The 18481-nt window shown below is 46.4% G+C and overlaps 1 protein-coding gene across 1 annotated transcript in view; it reads left to right on the top strand.

Annotated features, from left to right (window-relative positions):
* Positions 1 to 18481, top strand: part of LRRC9 (leucine rich repeat containing 9) — a 719638-nt gene that overhangs the window by 709 nt on the left and 700448 nt on the right. The window lies entirely within an intron of this gene.

Below are 18481 nucleotides of genomic sequence, written 5' to 3'. Positions count from 1 at the left end.
CCCAGCACCAGAAACCAATTAAGTGCCGGTGCTGAACACCGGAAAGCACCGGTTCAAATTAAGCACTGGTTGGGTCTTAGGCTCTTAGCCCTATGAGGAGCCATACATATTGCAACACTAGATTCAAAGATGGGCGTTATTGTATAATAGATGGGATTTATACAGTGCTTACTACCCTGATGAGGTGTTGAAGTGCTTTATGGCGAGTAGTACACTACTCCCAGACCCATGGTTAGTAGCTACTTTAGTGATTACAATATAGGCACCTTCACTTCTGCAGTTGTTTGTGAACATTTGACCACTTTTTGATAATTCCAGGTCCTATCAATGAGGCCTGGGTGGTGAACTCCTCTCAGTTCTCAGAGTTTTCTGCACTTCGTACTCTGTGACGTATGCAGAGTTGCAAAAAACTCAGCTCCGCAAAACAGGAGTTTTATCCTCGGTCGCGCTCGCCAACGTTAAGTTTGCGATCGTAAGTGAGAAAAATCCAATGCTAAACCACCTCCCTGCGAGATTTCTCAACGCAGGCGGTCGAGGGTGGGCTCGACCCCGCGCTTTGAAAAATTATCCATTCGCATTGAGGAAGCTGTCGCCCAAGTAGAAAATCTACTTGAGCAGCAGAAAGAAGCAGCGCCCTCCTGCACTGCGCATGGTGTAGTTGGTGTAGATTTTCCAGCGTAGGCCAAACGCCCAAAGCTAAAAATCCGTGTAGATAGCGCAACCTAAAGCACTCTGCAGCTTGCAGAACTCTGCATAGCGTGGCGTAGTTTTTTGGTCCCTTCACGGAGTTCTCTATGCAGAACTCTGAGAGCTACCCCCAGGTCGACTATCAATACTGACAGACAGTGGCCTGGAAAATGGCTTACTTTATCCAATCACTACTGGTGAAGATGGAACTGTTACTACCTTTGTGACCTTGAGTAAAAGCAACACATTTTTTTTATTTACAGTACGATTCAGTACTAGAAATGTCCACAATGCAATTTTTACTATGACAAACTTTTGTGACCCACCTAACTTTAATGGACATGAGGCAGGTGATTTTTTAATGTAACTAATGCTTTGTGTGGTAGTCCATGGCAGTCAAATCAGAATCATCTGAAGGACAAGTGTTATACCCCAACTCCTGGACCAAATTAAAATATGATAAAATCTTAGGATGCAGAGGAGCAAAACACCAAACCATTAGGAAGAAATCTTAGATTAGAAACAGTGCATAGACTGGCTGCTAACTCACCCTAGCACCTTGCAGAGGTAACCGTAACAGCCACCAGGATCGCCAAACTTGGGGTCAGAAATTTCAACAAGGGTTCAATAGTAGCTGTTCTAAAGGCACTAAGGAGAAGGTGCAGATCTGAGGTGGAAAGAACAGAATGAACTCGAGTCTAGCTGCTGGATCAACAAAAACCACATCTTTTTTGGGGGGGGGGGGGGGGGGGGGTAGGAAAGTCAAACGGAGCAATCAGAATCACCGAGGCTACCACCTGATATATTTTTAGAAGAATCTTCAAGAGTAGGGGAAAGGGGGGAATGCTTTCAATAAAATTCTCAGCCATTAATTGGGCATGCCATCCACCTCCAGACATCATTTGACCTACCATTAGAGCAAAAACCGTGGAGTAGTAATTACTGTTTGGTTCCAGAGAATCAATGTTAGTTCAAAAATAATCCTTTAAACTAACAAAACCACAGAAATTCACATAATATAGTTATTGCAAGTAAACATAACCTAGACATCTTGAGTGGCGTAATATGCAAGTGAAAATCACCTTTAAAAAGTTGTCTCCATACAAGTACCCTTTGGTTTTTTCTGCAAAATCTTTTCTGCCATTTCAGTCAATGTTATGTCAAATCACATTAGCAAAGACTTAATTAAACTGGCTTGCTGAGATGGCTGCATTTGCATTGCCCAAATGGCAAATGGCTATTTGGTTCTGCTCTTATAAAACAGGTAAATTAAGAGGCTGCTTATTCTCGTGAGCTCCAGAATGTGAGTTAAAGAATCAAACATATCCACAAGTTTCTCTTGAAAAACACATAGGGCATTCTCTATCCCTTTCTTGAGATCTTTCCCCCTCTTAGGTAAGAAATGTATCCTAAAGTTATCAGTGCATTGTAAAGTGCAGCTATCAATAGATGACATGTCAGACAACTTACTTGGAAAGATTGTCTTTTGCGTTTACTTCAGTATCTGGTCTTAGTATGTTTTTTCACCTGCAAGGTTTACTTCATTCTCTGCAGAAAACTCTCACATCATCTCTCCCACAATTAATGTAGACTAAGCCAGTTTGAACGTCTTCAAACCACTCTTATGAGTATCACCTCTTAAGGTGAATCAAATTAAAAAAAAAAATTCATCACTATAGAATCCCTTAACAGTAATCACTTTCATACACCATTTTATGTACTAAAGATTGACAGGGATTATTTATTATGAAGACCCATACAAAATTAACAGGCCGCCACAATCACTGGAACTTGCAAAGATGCCTTTATAGTATGCAGGTGAATGAATAGAACTATTTAAAATACAAATTCTTCTTTTCCACTTTTTAAACCGTACTAATAAAGGGAAAACCTCAAACAAAAGGAACCCAAAGGTAAAAGCACCCTGACTTAGAAGTGTTAAATGTTTCCTAAGAGAAATAACATTCTAAGAAACAATGTAGTATAACTGATGCAATGTTCCAGTGAGGAAAGTATACATCCCACACCAAGCTTGGCCGCTGGCTGTAGAAAACAAGGGAAATGTTACAAGCTACCCTCTGCAAAACTTAAAATTGAAATGCCCAGGTTTGTGAGATAATGATCAACAATGTGTCTACATACACATATATTTGCCCCCTTCCCATTCCTAAAACACTGAATACAACACAAAGCTGATTCTCTAGGGCAAACCCTGCCAGTGCAGCGTCAGTACTGAAGATGCTTTTGCACACCCTACCCGGCTCGATAAGCAGCTGGCAGTGAGCTAAACACCACTTCCGCACTCATCATCACCAACCTAAACATATATCCAGCCATATCTCATTTGTGGAAGTATGGTTGTTTCACTTGAGCAACAAAATAGGCTGTCTAAAACACCAAAGAAGTTGATGGCACAGGGAAGGCTGAAGCTTTAATGGAGGAGACTATTGCTGCAGCAGGAATCTGTGTTCACGAACTCTGTTCACTATCACACGACCAGAGTGGATCCATGCTTGTTGAATTTCAGCACAGCCGGCGATGCACCTTTGCTGTTGTAGCGAAAACAGTCAGGAGCTATACCAATATATACATTAACATATACAATTTCTACTTTAAGTAAAATCAATGATGAGAGTTAATTTTTAGTTCCAAAACCTTGATTTTTAAATGTAATAATTTATACCTTATTAGGCATCAATTTCATCTCATTATCAAAATTAATCAATCTGACTGAATTGGTAAGAGAAAATGGTTAAGTCAAACATATAAAATGCATTCAGCATATTCCATAAAGGAAAGAAATCCCTATTCTGCGGAAAGGGACCGAAATAAGATGTTAGTCAAACTCATAGAGTCAGAGTTGAAAGAGATTCAAATCAAGGATAAAGCACAAACCTCAATATATTATCAATGTTGATCAAAATAGATACCCTCATAAAGAGAGTTCCAAAAAGATCAGTAGAGTCTTCGAAAAGCAAAGACACAAGGTATATCGAGAATGCAACAGCAGTAGTAAACTGCGAAAACAGGACTAGCATGGGTCAGGGAAATGGTGGATAAAGAAATGGCGATGGTGGGAATATTAAACTACTCTAGGGCCATGTATACTTATAAACAAACCAAAAACAAAATGTTGCAGTCTATGTTGCATCTTCTCTTCCTCTGGTCCAATTAGCATTTTAAGTCTTCCTAGGAAACTGGACAATATCCCTTCAGACTGTAATCTCCAAGAATGTAACTTCTGTTTTATATCGAACTACATATTAGCTTTATGTCGACAATGTCCTTTGTCACAGATGAGACTACAGCGTTAACCTTCTAAATATTGCAATTGTGTATAGCTAACAATGAATATTCAGAGAAATGTGGCCTGCAACAGCTTGAGAACATTACTCAGTAATTGAATCACCCTTCGAAATATTAAAACAAAATATGTTAAAAAGGAGGTCAAATACAGGGTAATACATCATTCTCTACATGGCTATCATCCTTAGTTCTGTTAAACAATGAATTGCTATGCTGACTTCAGTTATTTTCCAAGCATATAGAGAGATTCTGCATAACAATATGTGACTTTCATTTAGTAAAACATGATCATAAAAAAATTCAAGAGTTAGGCACTTGTGCTTATTCATCATCTTTATTTGAACTATTCATAAACAATGCTGAATTAATATTTTGACGCCTAGTACGAGTAGTTATTAATACTTGGTGCATTTGTGCTCTTTTCAACCCTTTAACTATTCACTTTATTACATGTTAAAAGTACTAATTTTTATATTCGCTAAGTTAAATTTGCAGTTTTTTCTAAAACTCTCTTTCACTGTGAAGGTTTTCATGAGTGGCATCTTAATTTTTTTATTGATCAGTACTTATTGTTGGAATTCATGTGGAATGAGTGTTTGTATTTCTCTGGCGCTTGAGATTTTCAGTAAAGAAAATATTTGTTATTGAGACTGCAGCCTGAAAGATAATTCTTTCCACCTCCATGAAGCACATTGTTTTACCTTGGAAACATCGCACCACCAAATGTTGAAAATATAAGTTTGAGTGACTGATTTCCTATGGCTGAGATACCCGCCACCCCCTCTCAACACAATCCCCAAGGATGGGAAACCGGAAACGGTTCTGAACTTTTGGAAGGCGGGAGGGAGTGACCCTCCCGGCCGTATTTATTAAAATATGAAACAAAATCAAAACATTAAAATAACAGTTTCATATTATGTACAATTTCATTTCCACATTACGATGTTTGGCTAACCTTAACAGATCTCTAATACAAAGGTTCTCCTAGCCGAACTAACATCCTACAAAAACATTTGACTTGAAATTGTACATCCTAACCTTAAGGGCCAACGGCAAGGTCGTAACCGGTGTCAGATCCCTAAACCAGAAATACCACCCTCACTTGTGAGAGGACCAACCGCACAGAGGCGTACCTCAAGTGCATCTACCAATTTCCCTTGGACTTGACGGGGGCCCCAATGAACTCAACGCCATTTAACGGTCGTCCGAGGACTCGTGTGAGGTGTCTAAGAGGTAGCGTAAACCCCCTCCCGAACCCCACACAACTTACCCATCTGCCGTCGCAGATGTCCTGGCCCCGGGAAATTCCCCAGGAGGGCCCGTAGCCCCTCCTATCCAGGAAGGGGCCTTGACCACCTTTCCTTTCCTTCCGGCGGCCTATCCTTAGACGGGACCGCCTCCCCGTTGAGGGGCCAATGGCCACCTCCCCCGAGCGCTCCCATCCGTAATGGGTGACGCCCCCCCATAGGGATCTTCCAATTACTGCTCACCGATCATGACCTTACCGCCCGACAATAAATACGACAAATCTACCTAAATTACTAAATTACAAAAACAATTATAACTTATTACAAGCATGATTACTGATCAACACTAGTGCAAAATACTTTATTTGCAAAACATACTGAAAGTGACCATCTTTATTGCATACTCAAAATATCACGACAATCGTCACAACCTGTAAGAAAATAGAGTTACCACATCAAAACTTTATTCAAAACAACTAGCTGTCCTCAGGGGCTGGTGGGTGGGTCAAAATTGGCTCTTCGTTCCGTCTCGAGCTCACGTGCAGCGGGGAGGTGCAGCTTCAGAGCACAGGAACAAGAGGAGGCTTTCTTGGCTTGTTGCTCCTTTTATCCGTCTTCAGGGCGGGCGTCAACCCGCCCCCGCCTGCCTCCGAGGGCGTGGCCGAGCGCGTCAGTGTCTAGGACAACCCACTCCAGGGCGGGAAAAGGCGCGCCCCGGCTATGCCGCTTCGGGCATACCAGCCGAGACTCGCCTCCCGCCCAAGATGGCTTCCCGGGGGGATCGTGGTACTCCACCATACGTTCGGGGGGACCGAATGGTCGCCCCTTTCCATATGGCTGAGATACCCGCCACCCCCTCTCAACACAATCCCCAAGGATGGGAAACCGGAAACGGTTCTGAACTTTTGGAAGGCGGGAGGGAGTGACCCTCCCGGCCGTATTTATTAAAATATGAAACAAAATCAAAACATTAAAATAACAGTTTCATATTATGTACAATTTCATTTCCACATTACGATGTTTGGCTAACCTTAACAGATCTCTAATACAAAGGTTCTCCTAGCCGAACTAACATCCTACAAAAACATTTGACTTGAAATTGTACATCCTAACGTTAAGGGCCAACGGCAAGGTCGTAACCGGTGTCAGATCCCTAAACCAGAAATACCACCCTCACTTGTGAGAGGACCAACCGCACAGAGGCGTACCTCAAGTGCATCTACCAATTTCCCTTGGACTTGACGGGGGCCCCAAGGAACTCAACGCCATTTAACGGTCGTCCGAGGACTCGTGTGAGGTGTCTAAGAGGTAGCGTAAACCCCCTCCCGAACCCCACACAACTTACCCATCTGCCGTCGCAGATGTCCTGGCCCCGGGAAATTCCCCAGGAGGGCCCGTAGCCCCTCCTATCCAGAAAGGGGCCTTGACCACCTTTCCTTTCCTTCCGGCGGCCTATCCTTAGACGGGACCGCCTCCCCGTTGAGGGGCCAATGGCCACCTCCCCCGAGCGCTCCCATCCGTAATGGGTGACGCCCCCCCATAGGGATCTTCCAATTACTGCTCACCGATCATGACCTTACCGCCACAGGCCGGATAGTTGACCGGCTATCCGGACCCCCCACAACCACTCCTGCCTAAAGGTCATGTTATAAACTCTTTAACCAAGCTATGAGGTCTCCTATGAGTAACTCATTCCCCACCCGGGACAAATGAACACCATCCCCCAAATACATACTGTCCCCTTTGATACAACCATGCGAAACAGAATGCAGTGTACTTGAACGAAACAATCTACTCACTTTGTTATTTATTTTCCTTACTGAATGATTCAGAGCAGAAACCGAAATAGCCCCCCGCCACACTTTTCGTGGGATCATATGGGACCATGCAATTGTGCACCCTGGAACTCTTCTTGCCAACCAACTTACTGTGGAAAGCATTGCCTCAAGAAGAAGTCGTCTACCAGTGGCCACCAAATCGTTGCCCCCAAGATGGACTATGATTATAGACGGCGGTGACCTTGTCCGCCCTAACAAACCCTCGAAAAAGGATTGAAACTGGTCAATACAGAGCCCGCCCTTTCCGTAGAAGGACACACTGTACCCGTATTCCCCAGCCACGTGAATCATGTCACCTGCTTTGAATACGTCCGCGGCACGCCTCACGTATGAGTGGCCCACGACCCACACCTCCTTTTTCACAGCCGGTGATGTCTGACCGCTGGTCCCCAGGTGTCGGGTCGACTGCACAGTCCGCCCCGCCTCGTAGGCTTGCGCAACTGAAAACCAAACAAAAACAAGAAGCGTGAGTACATCATTACAGCTTCACAACATGTGCAACCGCACATACCTTTTATAACAATTGGAGGACCAACGCCCCACACGTTTTACTTCTTCTACACTCAGACCCCTGGCTGTAGCCTCTGTAGCAGCCCCTATCCGAAAGGAATGGGTCCCAAACTCGCCGGGGTTCAAGCCCGCGGCCGAAATCGACATCGCAAGCACCCGCTGGAACTGAAACCTTGTCAGTGGGGTGGCGTCAGCGTGTCTCAAAAAGGTCCCCCCCCATGATGCCACCCTTTGCGCTAAATATTCCTCTACGCAAACCACAGGGCACATGGAAGACCCGGGAATCCTTTGTATGATTATGCAGTCCCCAATCGCACCCTGATCGGTTTTGGACCTGACAAACGAGACAGTCATCGTCTCCCCCTTGACCTGAATATGCTCTCGGCACAGTCCCCCCATCGTATCCTGCTTGTTCTTGGCCACTAGTTCGCTTACCCGCATAGCCCCATGGAATGCTAGCGCAAAAGCGGCTCGGAATAACACTGTTTCATACTGTGATGAACACGTTGCAGGGAGTACGGAAAATAACAGGGCCAACCTATCCAGACCTATCGGGTGCCTCTCATCTGCTCTGCGACCCTCAAGGCGTTGCCACCCACGTAGCGCTTTATGCTCCACGAAAGACGCTGTCGGGTCCTGGATCCCATGAGCCCTTGCCATAAAGGAAATGGCGGCCCGATGCCTCTGGGCCGTAGCTACTGATTTGCCTGCCTGATGTAAAGACAGCAAAAATTTTACGACAAGCTCCTCCTGGCCCCAAAGCTCCCCCCTAGCAGAACCCAAAAAGGACCAATAGGAACGGAACGCCCCTTCGTATGCCTTCCTTGTCCTGGGTGCTAAACTCTCTCCCACGAGGTTTTGTAGTTCGGGGCACCGAGAGACCAGAGAGCTTCGGGAAAGGGTGCTGCCACCGGGTCCGCTGTGGGCAGAAAACCCCAAAAAGCCTGCATACGGAAACGAGAAAGCGCATCAGCCGCTTGGTTCAGTACCCCCGGGACATGTCTTGCCCTAAAGAGCACATTCAACTGCATGCACAATAACACAATTTCTTTAAGCAGTCTCAGCATCCATTTGCAACGTGCTGCCTGACTATTGATACTCTCAACCACGGTCATGTTGTCAGACCAAAACACCACAGAATGATCCCGGAACCCCTCAGGCCAAGTTTTCAGGGCCACCAAAATAGGGAAAAGTTCGAGAAAAGCAATGTTCCTCGTCAATCCGCACTCATGCCACCATGACGGCCATTTTTGAGCCGACCATTGTGTGCCGAATATGGCACCAAAACCTATACTCCCCGCCGAATCTGTCCACAGCCCCAGCTCCTCAGAGGACACCGCCGGTTTGTTCCAGACAATTCGACCATTGAAATCCGCCAGAAATGCCAACCAAATGCGCATGTCCTGGCGAACCTTTGCCGAGAGCCTCGTGCGGTGATGACCCTCCTTCAGGCCGACCATGGCTTGTGCAATCGAGCGGGAAAAGGGGCGGGCCATCGGCAATACTCTCAGGGCAAAATTCAACTGGCCCACCACTTGTTGCAATTGATGCAGTTTTACCTTAGTCTCACTAATACATGTTTCAAGGGATGCCCTGAATTTTAAAACCTTTTCTCTTGGTAATCGAAAACAACCCTCTACCGAGTCGAGCTCGATCCCCAGAAACTCGAGGGAAGTCGAGGGACCCACGGTCTTACCTGGCGCCAATGGCACACCAAATTGGTTCATTAAGACACAAAATTCATTTAAAGCCTGTCCACATTCTGGATCCCCGGCTGCCCCCAGGAACAGAAAGTCATCGAGATAATGCATAACATGTTGAAAACCCGTCTTCTTTGTGAAGACCCATTGCAGAAAACAACTGAACTTTTCAAAATAGGCACAAGATATAGAACATCCCATTGGCATACATCTGTCCATGTAATAGCGACCCTGAAACCTGAAACCAAGGAGACGCTGATCGTCTGGGTGTACCGGGAGCAACCGGAACGCTGACTCGATGTCTGATTTTGCCATCAGCGCCCCGGGCCCCAGGCGATTCAACATGGCGACGGCCTCATCGAAAGATGCGTACCGCACCGAACACACTTCCGGGTCTATCGCATCATTCACGGAAAGACCACGTGGGGCTGACAAGTTATGTATCAGCCGAAACTCACCCGGGTCCTTCTTGGGGACCACCCCTAGAGGGGAACAAACAAAGTTAGCAACCGGTGGCAAATCAAATGGACCGGCGACACGACCTCGAGTCACCTCCTTCCCAATCTTTACCTGTACCACAGCCGTATGCTGCAAGACCGATAGTTGATTCTTACAGTTTGCTACACCCTGAAAATCCCCCACTGGGATGCGGAAACCATATGAAAACCCGTTTCGCAACACCCCAGCGGAAGCATGATCCGGGTATTCGCTGAGCCAAGGAATCATTGCCATGGTATCAATCGGAGTAGGTAAAGGCGCCCCTCGGACTATTTCAGACCTGTTTGGCGCTCCCCTTACCACCGTTATCACCCGTTTTGGCTCTGCACATGGACTCAGGATGGGATGGCTGCCCACACCCCCCACATTCATGTCTGAACTTGCATGACCCCTGGGGCCTCGTACATTTACCTCTGTTAAAATTCCAACAAATCCCCCTTTTACCTGCGTTGCCACTCGGCTTCGAGTGGTACTCGTTACCTGCACCCGTCCGAAAGGGTGTCCCAGAGTATTGGCGGGAAGATTCACCCCCGCTACTCCCTGACAATGGCACTTTTAACATTCCTGTACTCTCCATTTTTTGCCATGACACGGAGTCGTAACAATCCCAAGTCAGAACTGGGTCGTGTTCCTTAGCTTTTCTAAAAATATTGTCATAGCAGAACCACTGATTGCCCCCATACGCTACGGAATACTCCATGATACGTGATTGATAAATAGGCAACTCGGTCAGCAACTCGGGCCTGCGCTCGCCCATGATGGAGGTAAAAATGCCCCACGCTCTGCCCCAAGTACCAATGTTTTCGTCAACCTTAAAGGCGGCCATTTTTGCGCGCCAAACACTCGGATGCATGAGCTCCTTTTGGCTCTTAACATGCTCCATCTCGTAATGGTCGGTAAGCAAAGAAAAAATATTAACATACTTATTCGCCCAAATCTTTTCCTTAATTTCCAGTGGAACATGCTGAGCCACCTTCTCCCTTCGTGAAGGTACAGACCCCTCCCCCGCGATCGGCAATGGCCGCTTACCTGAACCAGAAGCTGCATTTGCCGCCGAACCTGGGCCTGTTGCATTTTCCGCCGCCGGAATCGGCGGGGTAACAGAAGATGGTGCCTTCACAGCCTCCCTAGATTCCCGCAGTTGTCTCATTACTGCCCGGGCGTCGTCAGCCGTGGTGCCCTCGCTATCTTTTCCCAACCACGCTGCCAATTGTGCCGCTAACTCGGGAGGCATATCTTCCCCGGTCACGGGGGTGACCACCACGGGGATCGGATTCCCCTCCTTCGGCACCAGGGTTGGCTCCTCAAGTGGGGTATCGGGAACCGGGGTTTCCCCCCCAAGCGCCCCCCTTCTGGACCTCTTGCCTCTCCCACCGGGGACTACTCCCGGCAAAGGCCGTTTCGGTCCTCCCTCCCCGTTCTTAGCCGCCATCTGCTTCTTCAAATCGGCTACCTCCTTCATGAGCATGCGGAGCATCTGATCGGTACCGACCCGCTTTCCGACTTTCTTGGACATTCTCAGACGGGATATCTGTAAGACAAAAAGAAAGATTACAACGCTCAAAATTGGCTCTTCGTTCCATCTCGAGCTCACGTGCAGCGGGGAGGTGTAGCTTCAGAGCACAGGAACAAGAGGATGCTTTCTTGGCTTGTTGCTCCTTTTATCCGTCTTCAGGGCGGGCGTCAACCCGCCCCCGCCTGCCTCCGAGGGCGTGGGCGAGCGCGTCAGTGTCTAGGACAACCCACTCCAGGGCGGGAAAAGGCGCGCCCCGGCTACGCCGCTTCGGGCATACCAGCCGAGACTCGCCTCCCGCCCAAGATGGCTTCCCGGGGGGATCGTGGTACTCCACCATACGTTCGGGGGGACCGAATGGTCGCCCCTTTCCATTATTCAGCCTGCATGGTTTGATTCTCAAACTCTGTAACTACTGGGGCCACACCTCATATTGGCTCACCAAAATTTTTTTTTAAATTTGACCGCTGCTGTGTTACAGGTCCGGACATGCCATGAAATATGAAAGTAGATGTGTACAGACTCACCCACTCACTCTATGTGGGTGAGTCTGTACACATCTACTTTCATATTTCATGGCATGTCCGGACCTGTAACACAGCAGCGGTCAAATGTAAAAAATTTTTTGGGTGAGCCAATATGAGGTGTGGCCCCAGTAGTTACAGAGTTTGAGAATCAAACCATGCAGGCTGAATAGGGCTTTTTGTTTCATATTTGCTGAGTGGGGGACTGCCCTATATAGCCTTTCTTCCCCCTTACATCCCTTAGTGAATGATTGACTGATTTCCTTGCCTGCACTCTACAAATTTTCAACCACAGTACTTCAAAGGCCAGTTAATTTTTTTAAAAACACACCGAAAGTGTGATGAACCCCCTTAGCTTACTGCTGTGTTGGGTTAAGATCTGGACCAGGGAGGATCTGAAATGTAACAGATTGATTCTCTCACACTGTCTGTCTCTTGGCCTTGCACATCGAATCCCCTTGCATAGCTCATGTGAAGGGAGTTTTGCCTCTCTAGGGAGAGACTATATTTATTCTGATCCCCACTCAGTGACGCCCCAAGAGTTTAAAAGAGTAAAGGTGCTGTTTCTTGAGCGGGATTTGGTAACCAGAGAACAGGAGGAGCTGTTGAAACCCTTGGTGAGGGGATATATACTTTTAAAGACCGTTCATGGTATGAGGCATTACTTGGTGCAGGTATGCAACATGCGTGATAGGTTTTATATTTGTCAGGTTCAGATTTAACTTTCAACACAACTTTATTTAGTTAATAAAAACCATAAAAGCAGACATATGACAAACTCACAAATGTAAAAATACATTAACACAAAAAGGTAAAAGCGGATACAAATTCATCGCCTGTGCACATAGCATAAGATCATCATATCAACCAGGCAACCTCTTCCTGATTCAGAGAGTCCCTATCAATAAGCTTACTAAATCAAAACTTATTTAAGGACTTGTCAACATTTGTAAGTATACCAGCGCTGGACTCACTTGCTCAAAGAGCTGCTTCTTAAATAAAGGCAGTATATAACGATTCTACAAGGCTCTGTAGTGGTCACAGAAAACGATAACGTGCAAATTGTCTTGCTGAGAGAAATTGTCACACAAACAAGGACCTTTCTCGTCCACCTTAAGTCTACCTTGCGGGTCTGCCAAGGTCCACTGTAAGAGGTTTTGTCTGAATCTAGTCAACAGGTATCGGTGTTAGGATAATGTTACTATAATTAAAAATGGCTCCACCGAGGGGCAAGTTTTTAACATGATATAGGACCGAATTGTAGGTTTAATGAGTTCCTGCGCCTCCCTTTCTGAGCCCATCATGCGGACAAAGTGCTCCTTTGCCCTAATCAAATCCCTCTTTGTGATACCATACGGGTTCTCAAATCAATAAAGGCGAAACAATTTGCACGTAATGTCCTTGATGTATTTGATCCTTGGGATGTATAACGCCCTGTGCTAGCACCGCGTTACACAATACCCTAATCCATGTCAGCAAGGGCGCAAGTGCTAATTGGTCACCTATATACCCCGGCTCTTCATCTATACGGATACTGATTGTGGGAAACCCAACAATTTCCTTTAACATTTCTTTCAACAGTCTGAAGATCTTTCAGTCCAAGTTAACCCAAATATCGCTACCCTAGCTGGCAATTGAAATACATTTGGCCTGATACACTTTGATGAGTGCCTGCACTGGGTTAGCCCCCAGCCTTTTAGCAAAATCAAAGGTCGCAACTGCAGCTTTCAAAAATGCATTCCCTTTTGTCCTCCTTTGGTGGGTCCATGAACCTCTTTCATCGAAAAGGACCCCTAGATATGAAAGGTTGGTACCCTGGCCAATTCTATTTCTCCTCCAAAGTTTTTTTTCTAGTGTTCCCTGAAGCCAACAACCATAGTAAGTGGTTTGGAATAATTAGTGCTCAAATCTAATGCACTAATAAAGCCATAAAAGAATCCACCAGCTGTTGCAAACCTACTGCGGTCCTAGAAATTAGAACAGCCTCATCCGCAAAAAGAAGGGCGGTCACTAACTGTGTTGACCGCCACATGCATATTCAAAAACCCAGACAAGCTCCCTGTCTGATGGTACCTTATTGAGGCAGCGAGATTCAGATGTAATTCACGTACGAAATTCCCTATATACTTATCCACCCCAAGGTCAATCAACACCATCCACAGTTTCGATCTGTTTACACGATTGAACGCAGAGTGGAATCCATAAATGCCATATACAATGAACCTTTCTTTGCCACCATGTATTTTCCAATAATCAATTGTAGATTCAGGCGCTGGTCCAGGGTACCTTTCCCGGCCTGAATCCATATTGAAAACTGGAAATCACGTTGTTCTTCTCCGACCACTCCACAAGCTTAGAGATAATAACTTTCCATAAGACCTTAACGGTTGTATCTATAAGGGAGACAGGTCAGTAGCATTTTGTGCCTGATCTTAAGACCTTCTTGAATACGGGGACAATTTTGGCCTTGGACCAGTACTGTGGGATATCTTTCCTGTAAACAGCATTAACTACCTGTGTTACATTTTTTTGCCTATACTTGTGGTTCAGACTTAAATAAATCCGGGGGCACCCCATCATGGCCCAGTGCCTTCGCATTGGGTATTGTTACAATGGCATCAAAAATCTCCCCCTCAGTTAGACCTAAGGTATAAACCCTGCTCCATTCAACCAGATCCAAAGTTTGTGTCTCGACCATAGCGTTATCATAAATTCCCTGGAAGTGCGTGACCCAGATATCTGGGGCGATGATACAGTGCATCGCTTCATTTCTGTATTCCTTAAAAAATGGCCTGTTGAACTCCTCCCAGAACCTCACACTATAATTCAGGACGCTATCCTGCAAGAGATAATCCCAGGCTCTCTGTCATTTTTAGTTCTTTTTTTCCTATCAGTCAGGGCTTGTTTGTATGCTTTTCTCCTCATTGCTATCTCATGTTTGCCCCTAGGGGTATGGCTCATTGCCCCATCAGGCCCTAATGGGCCTTAGAATAGATTTGGTGAAACCATCTATCCCCCTCTAAGGTCCTCTTGCCCGCAGGCTTGCTGAGGTCTTTAGCAACCTGCTCGCAAATCCTGTGAAAAGCGGTAAGAACCTCCTCGTCATTCTTGTCCATGCCAATAGAAAATGGACTTCTAAACTGTTGATGATCCCTATGGGCCTAGTAGGTCACCTCTCCTATACACTGGGAATTATGAAGGACAGGCCCTCGATCCACCATCTGTTCGACGGTTTGGATTTTTAAGTTACAGTGTTCTCTGAGCGCTTATCCCTGCCCCTCCCCCCACCAACTTTCCCATCTTCCATGGAACGAGTGTCAGCAGAGCCCAAACCAGAGCAGGCAGAGTGGGTTGGAGAACAAGGTTCATTTAAAAGACCCCAGTGCACTCTGCTCACTAGGGGACAGTTTTGCACCCCACCCCCTATAACCAGGACTTTCAGATTACCCAAAGATGATTCAATAGCCCCTAACCTTGTATACAAGCCCTCCATCGGGCCTGATAAGATTTGACCAATATAATCACAGAGGGCTTTAAGCAACTACTCCTGAATAGATGTTAATTATAATTCATGAGCATTCAAGTCCGCTAAAGTGGTGCTAGGGGCGACAGTGGCTAGGTCAATAGCTGAGCCTGGGTCTATGTTAAACATCAAAGAAGGAGCAGCGAGGACCTTGATTTCAAATACTTCTCCCTTTCTTATGACCCCCAGAGGTCTGACCACCCTTTTGGATTCCACCACTCAATTGAGCCTCTTCTGGAGTCTGTACTGGAAACTGTCCTATCCCCATGAAGTCGGTCGTCGTCAGGTTACACCACACCTCAGTCGGGGGTAAATTAGTGCTCTCTTCCTCAGTCCTCGCACCATTGTGAGAATCAAGTGGACTAGGGTTTTTAGGACCGCTTTTTACGGCACAACACAATCTCTGTTCATTATGTTGAATTCTCGGTCAAAGCCCCCACTGCCTGAGGTAATGTAAGAAATGATGTATGAGCACTTAATTGGGTTTCTTTAAAGATCCAAATCTGTGTCCTGGGAGCTTTTTGACTTTCTCTTGCTCATCATAGCATCCTCAAAGCAAAATTAAGCGGGGTGGCCCTGCCTCTTTCTGGTGCTGTTGGGCGCTAGATGGGCCCAGCCTTTGTCCAGGTGCATCTCGCGTAGCAGGACTGCCATACGCTTAAATAGCGCTGATGAGCCACAGGGGATAATCTAGGAAAGGATTCTGGGACGTGCAGTCTGCAACAGCACCCCTTCACTGTAGCAAGTGATCGAGATGGCCAAAGGAGCAATCCTCAGCGATCGCTTACAGGAGGAAAATGTAGTGGTCGCCCCAGCAACTGGATGTGGCAAGATGAGAGAAAGTAAGCACCAGCGCAGCCTTAAGATTTAACTTGTTACACCATCTCCTGACATCATCTACTGGATTGGTAAAACCTGGTCTTAGGTTGCCCTGCAGTTGCGACAATAGGTCTCTGCAGGACACTATGCATTTTTTAATGTTCTGCAATTATATTAGCAGGCCTAGAAAGCAATTTTAACCCCTCTGTTGAAATCCCTGAACTTCCTTCAAGTACGCCCTGCTATTGTGTATCTGCAGATTCTCCCCAAGGAACATGTTTTATTTGCTGTTTCCTGTTTTTAGGAGCAGCACTGATTACCAGGCGACCAAGACCTGACTGATTAGTGTATAGCTGCACACAGAGCGCTTCTTATCTGTTCTTACTGTTATCTGGCTTTTAAAATTATGTATTTTATGTTCATGTGTTATATAAGTATGGTTTTATGCAATGTTCTCTGTGCTCTTTTATGGTTGTTGTTGTCAGCCCATTAAAGATTTTATGATGATGATAAAACAAATTAGTGACAGCGCCACTGCAATATCTTGATTAACCACAATATTTTTTTATATTATCTTTTTTTGTTTTTTTCAACAAAGAAAACAAAACAAAACAAAGCAATCAGCATTGCATATGTATCTATACAGAAAGTTGGTGGGTATGGCATATGTTTGGGAGACTTGAGCGAAAAGAGAAAAGAAAAAAAGACAGAAACACAGCACTGGGGAAGAAAGAACTGTTAAGGGGAACCAGACTCCTCTTCTCCCGCAGCCACTAGTGGCACACATATATCCCCCTATACATATTCCATTTAGACCATACCCGGGACCATTTTTGGGGGCATCCTCTTGCCATGTAGACCATCTTTTCCCTGAACATGCACCAATCAATGTGTGTCTTCCACATGGCCAGTGTGGTGGGAGTGATCCTCCCCACATCTGGGCAATGTCTCTCTTGGCGACAGCGGCTCCCAGGGTTACCCATAGTCTCTCCGCCCCTGTCAAATCAGTGGGTTCCCACACATTTAGCAAACACCTCTTAGCCTCCGGGTTAATATTTTTGTGGAGGACGCCTCTCATGACCACATGTATTCCCCTCCAGTATCTTTGTATCTTTTCACACTCCCAGAGTATATGCATGAAGGTGGCAACCTGCCCACACTGTCATCTGAAGTCTGCAATTTCCCCCAGTCCCATGCGCAGCCACTGTGGCCAGTGATGTAGGTTCTATGGAGTATTTTCAACTGTACTAGTTGAAGGCAAGCAGAAATCGCCACTTCTAGAGGGGAGGCCAATGCCTCCCTCCACTCCTCATTGTCAAGTAGTAGGCCGTCCCACTCCCAGGACTCCCGCAATGCAACCAGTGGGTCAGGTGTATTATTGACTAGCTTTTTGCAAGTCAGCGAGATGGCTCTCTGTGGGAGAAGACCAACCAGCAGTCTATCCTCTAGTGGGAATGACTGGGGGGGCGGGGGGTAGCCTTTCTCTAAGGTCGTGGTCAGGGCATGTCGGACCTGCAGATAGCGGAAATACTCAGTGCCCGCAAGTTCGTATTGTTGTTGTAGTTGGTCAAAGCTAAGGATGTCCCCCTTCACCCAGAGGTCCCGGGAGATATCAATCATGTCCCATTTGTCAAAGCCCTTGGAGAAATATTAGCTGCCCAGTTTCTCTGAATCCCAAAGAGGGGTGGCCAGCATCAACTTGCGATCCCTCCCCAGACTTCTGTTCACCGCGTGCCAGACCCAGACCGAGTGCATGGTGGGGCCGGTTAATGGAAACCTCTTGGGTCTTGCATACAGGGCTCTGTTATATGTCCCCCCCCGGCAGCAGCCATCTATCCACGGCATAGCCTGGGTCTCCTAGGGGGAGGTATGTGCCTTGATTAATGGTGGCGAGGTGCACCGCCCAATAGTATTTTTTAAGGTCCGAGAGGCTAGTATCACCATCGTACCAGTTAAGGACCAGTTTATGAAGCGCTATTCTTGGTTTCCCTTCCCATAACAACAACCTCTGCAGCTCTTCAATTTCTTTAAAATACTTTGCTGGGTCAGGGACAGGGCAGTTTTGTAGGGCGTTTAGGAAACTGGGTAGGGACATCATTTTAAAGAGAGCGGCCCCACCCAGCAGCGAAAGAGGAAGCGCTTTCCAGCTGGCTACATCCCGACGCAAGCGCTGCAGGGGAGGGAGCAGATTCCTGTCATAGCAGAGCTTGGGGTCTGCAGTAACAAAGATACCCAGATACCGAAACCCATCCTTTACCACCTGTGTAGAACAGCCCCGGGGGAGAATTGGAGCTTTGCCACTCAAAGTATAAAGCA

Source organism: Lissotriton vulgaris, chromosome 9 (assembly GCF_964263255.1).
Source record: "Lissotriton vulgaris chromosome 9, aLisVul1.2, whole genome shotgun sequence".
NCBI lineage: Eukaryota > Metazoa > Chordata > Amphibia > Caudata > Salamandridae > Lissotriton > Lissotriton vulgaris.
This window is presented reverse-complemented; position numbering and strand designations above follow the sequence as displayed.